Source organism: Rutilus rutilus (genome assembly GCF_951802725.1).
Source record: "Rutilus rutilus genome assembly, chromosome: 3".
Classification (NCBI taxonomy): Eukaryota; Metazoa; Chordata; class Actinopteri; order Cypriniformes; family Leuciscidae; genus Rutilus; species Rutilus rutilus.
The window spans coordinates 47,535-52,615 of NC_140211.1; the positions used below are offsets into that span (position 1 = coordinate 47,535).

General features: G+C 40.1%; 1 long non-coding RNA gene across 1 annotated transcript; it reads left to right on the top strand.

The window, feature by feature from the left end:
* Positions 1-1,557: 1,557 nt before the first annotated feature.
* LOC311286902 lies at positions 1,558-3,024 on the top strand. Its single transcript, XR_014626671.1, has 3 exons — positions 1,558-1,605; positions 2,010-2,417; positions 2,620-3,024. It is a non-coding gene; the product is annotated as an uncharacterized lncRNA (long non-coding RNA).
* The last annotated feature ends 2,057 nt before the right edge of the window (positions 3,025-5,081 follow it).

The window sequence follows — 5,081 nt, forward strand, 5'->3', positions numbered from 1 at the left end:
AAACAACTAAAAATCAAGTCAGGAATCTTGGTGTGACACTAGAGTCAGACCTTAGTTTCAGTAGTCATGTCAAAGCAATAACTAAATCAGCATACTATCATCTGAAAAATATTGTAAGAATTAGATGCTTTGTTTCCAGACAAGACTTAGAGAAACTTGTTCATGCTTTCATCACCAGCAGGGTGGATTACTGTAATGGACTCCTCACTGGCCTTCCCAAAAATACCATAAGACAGTTGCAGCTCATACAGAACGCTGCCGCCAGGATTCTGAGCAGAACCAGAAAATATGAACATATCACACCAGTCCTCAGGTCTTTACACTGGCTCCCAGTTAGATTTAGGATTGATTTTAAAGTATTATTACTGGTATATAAATCATTCAATGGCCTAGGACCTCAATACATTGCAGATATGCTCACTGAATATAAACCCAACAGATCACTCAGATCATTAGGATCATATCAGGTAGAGATACCAAGGGTTCACTCTAAGCATGGAGAATCTGCTTTTAGCTATTATGCCAGCCGCAGCTGGAACCAGCTTCCAGAAGAGATCAGATGTGCTCCTACAGTAGTCACTTTCAAATCCAGACTCAAAACATTTCTGTTGAGCTGTGCATTTACTGAATGAGCACTGTGCCGCTGTTCGTCCGACTGTTTGTATTGTATTTTATTTTTCTAAACTGTTTTAATTATTCTTATTTATTTTTATTATTTTTATTTCTTCTATGTAAAGCACTTTGAATTGCCATTGTGTATGAAATGTGCTATATAAATAAACTTGCTCTCTTATTCCTATATCTCCCTCCATTAATATTTAAAGACCCTACTCTCAGAATATTCATAAAAAGATATAAGGAGAGAAAAGAAAGAGACAGAAAAAGAAAGCATTGCAAATACACCATTGATATGCATCTCATTTCGCAAAATCAATTTGATTTTCGTTTAACTGGGGATTTCCCCTTTCTAAGTTGACTGAGAATCTTTTTAAACCGAAACTTCTTTTGTGCACTCAATTTATCTTCTCCCTCCTTTGCCAATCTAGAACTGAAAATTCAAATCTCTTTACATCTGAAAAAAATTCCTCACATCAGCAACCTTTCCAAAAGTCTCATCCAAAAGAGAATTTATCTCATTCAAAGAGTAAACCTGATCACAACCTACCTGGGAAATAAATATCAGATAAAACACCATCCTCATCATGAGCCTCATTCATTTCATCCATACCTACACTGTTAGACTTTTCTGTAATTTCTACAGTTATTTACTTTAAATCCCCCAGTATTATACTGCTATTTCTCTTTACAGTAAATAACTGTGATTCCAATTGCATCATGGGAATTTTCTGTGACGTCTAACACCACATACAGAGACTTACTGTATTTTTTAAATTTGCTGTATACTACTGTATTTGACGTAACTGCCTCTCTGGCTGGCACCATTCCACCGTGCTTTTTATTTCCTAATTTTTGCCTTACACCGCGTGTCTACAACGCTATAATAGCCAGAGGCTGTCTATATTGGACACATTGAAGCGACCGGACCTTTAAAGGCAACTGCAACAAAGCACCAATTCGCGCCAGTGACTTAGCAAGATTCCAGAGGTAGGCCAGCCCATTTGTGATATATTTTGAGATAAGTTTACTGAAATGATTAGCATACGGTATGTGAAAATTGCTTTTGAGCCACTGGTGCAGACTAGGTAGCTTACAATATCTCATAAAATCTCTATAAAATTGGCTAACTTTATATCATGGGGGTGGTGTGGCGCAATGGATAAGACACATGCCTTTGGTGTGAGAGACCCGGGTTCGAATCCACTGTGAGACACCAATGTGTCCCTGAGCAAGACACTTAACCCCTAGTTGCTCCAGAGGCGTGCGACCTCTGACATATATAGCAATTGTAAGTCTCTTTGGATAAAAGCGTCAGCTAAATGAATAAATGTAAATGTAAATGTAAATATCAAATAAGTGACCTTTGCATTATGTCTAACTTTATTACACAGCAAATGAACCAATCAGAAGATGGACCATTGTCTTTGTTCAGTCTCACCAGATTAAATGTATCCAGGTAAGCACTGCAGTAAAACTCTCACTAATTCATTCAGACCAAATCTAGCATTCTAAACAACTTAAGTTTATATTTTTGCATTATTTTTATATTTTATTAGCCAGAAGACTCTCTACCATTGCAGTTCCACCTGACTAGGAAGGTCCTAATTTTAGCCCACAGGTGGGTTAACTACTGTAGGAAGGAGAACGATCATCACACAGTGATTTCTTGCATGTATCTTACTGTGTATTTGTCTCAAACAGGTACTCCTTCACTGCAGACAAGCTGAAATGGGCTAAAATCATCGATTTCAGTCTTTCTCTCTATGGATCTCAGCATTTTTGGACAGAATTTAGGATTTGTAAGTATTAAAATTTAATCTGGCATAATTTAATTTAGTTCTTTTGTATGCTATTTATTGACAAAAGCTGTTTACAAATATATATTCTTAAGTTTTTGTGAAAATAATAATAAAAATTAACAAAAAAGGAGGTTAAAAATAATGTGACACTTATATTCTCTCTCTCTCTCTCTCTCTCTCTCTCTCTCTCTCTCTCATATAGTTTTGGAAGCGGGATCTCCTCTGAAGGACTGAGTACATTTGTGTTTGTGGGCACGCATGCAGACCAGGGAACACTCTGATGTTGTCAATCAAGTTCTGAACAGGAACCAATCTTTGGAGAAGTTCGTTTATTCACAAAGGTGGACAAAAACATTGTGTTGGCTTTTTAAAGATTATTTTGATGATGACTTTTACTCCTATGCTGTAGAAAAGATGGAGTAGACAGTCAGACATTGATAATAATAAGAAATGTTTCTTGAGCATCAAAGAGACTTCTTTCAAAAACATTACGACACTTAAATACTTCTTTTGGCCACCAGTGTACATGAATCCAACACATTTTTGGAAATAAGTGAAATTATTTTTAAGATGGGGTTATGTGTCTTGTATTGTGAAAAGAACTGTGTTTTGTCCTTACTGGCAACACTGTCCAACAGTGTTGCCAGTAAGTTACTGTAAAAAACCCTTGAAAAGTCTAACAGTGTAATTTTAGTCATTTTTCTTTAGGCCTACATGAAATTACCTTCCTGATACTGTTCTGATCTTCAGTGCTTCCAGACTCAGTCACTACACAATCTCTGCTTATCTGGGCTGCGTTTCCCGATAACGTTGTCTCTTAGCGCGCTACGAAGACTCTAAAGGTATAACTTAACTAAAGGTATACCATTTCTAGGCGTGTTCCCCGAACCATACCTTAGGAAGTTGCTTAAGATATTTACATTTAGTCATTTTTTTTTATTTTTTTTATGAGGTTAAGTGCTCACGGAAGAGATGGGTTTTCAGCTGTCTTCTGAATGTTGCCAGGGATTCTGCATTCCGGATGAGGGTGGGTAGAGCATTCCACCAGCATAGAACTGTGAATAAGAATGTTCTGGGAAATGATTTTGTGGCTTTCTGTGATGGAACCACGAGACGTCGCTCGTTGACCGATCGTAGGCTTCTGGTAGGGATGTAGGCTCGTAGGAGTGAGTGAAAGTAGGAGGGAGCTGAGCCTGTGATAGATCTGTAAGCAAGCGTCAATGCCTTGAACTTACATTTACATTTACATTTTACATTTATGCATTTGGCAGACGCTTTTATCCAAAGCGACTTACATTGCATTCAAGGTACACATTTTACATTTTGTCAGTTCTTGCTTTCCCTGGGAATCGAACCCATGACCTTGGCGTTGCTAGCACCAACGCTCTACTGTTTGAGCTACAGGAAAGCCCTTGATGCAAGCAGCGAGTGGTAGCCAGTGCAGAGAGATGAACAGAGGAGTGATGTGGGCCCTCTTGGGCTCATTGAAGACAAGACGAGCTGCAGCATTCTGAATCATTTGTAGAGGTTTAGTTGCACATGATGGAAGTCCAGCCAGAAGAGCATTGCAGTAGTCAAGCCTAGAAATGACCAGGGCCTGGACGAGAAGTTGTGTTGCATTCTCAGTTAGGAAAGGCCCGATCTTCCTGATGTTATGCAGTGCAAACCTGCATGATCGAGCTGTCTTTGAAATGTGATCTGTGAAGGTCAGCTGGTCATCCAATATTACTCCAAGATTTCTGACCGACCTTGATGGGGTGATTGATGATGAATCTAGCTGGATAGCGAAGTCGTGGTGTAGAGATGGATTGGCAGGGAGGACGAGAAGCTCAGTCTTTGCCAGGTTGAGCTGCAGGTGATGTTCCTTCATCCATGTCGAGATGTCCGCCAGACAGCTTGAGATCCGTGCAGCTACTGTGAAATCATCTGTTTGAAATGAGAGGAAGAGCTGTGTGTCATCAGCATAGCAGTGTTAGGAGAAACCATGTGCCTGTATGATGTGTCCCAGTAATGTGGTGTAGATGGAGAAGAGGAGGGGTCCAAGAACTGAACCCTGAGGAACCCCTGTGGTCAGTTGATGTGCTTTGGATATCTCACCTCTCCATGCGACCCTGAAGGACCTACCTGTGAGATAGGACTCGAACCAGTGGAGGGAAGTTCCTGTGATGCCCAGAGATGAGAGGGTGGACATAAGGATCTGATGATTCACAGTGTCAAAGGCAGCAGACAGATCCAGGAGAATGAGAACTGAAGATTTGGAGGCAGCTTTTGCAATCCTTAGGGCTTCTGTGACCAACAGTAATGCAGTTTCAGTTGAATGCCCTTTCTTGAAGCCGGATTGGTTGACGTCCAGCTGGCTGTTCAGAGACAAGAAGGATGTTGGTTGAAAACAGCTCTTTCAAGTGTCTTCGCAATGAATGGTAGGAGAGAGATAGGTCTGTAATTCTCTGCAAATTATGTGTTTAGTGTTGGTTTTTTAAGTAGTGGAGTTACCTGAGCCTGCTTACATTTACATTTATTCATTTTAGCTGACGCTTTTATCCAAAGCGACTTACAATTGCTATATATGTCAGAGGTCGCACGCCTCTGGAGCAACTAGGGGTTAAGTGTCTTGCTCAGGGACACATTGGTGTCTCACAGTGGATTCGAACCCGGGTCTCTCAC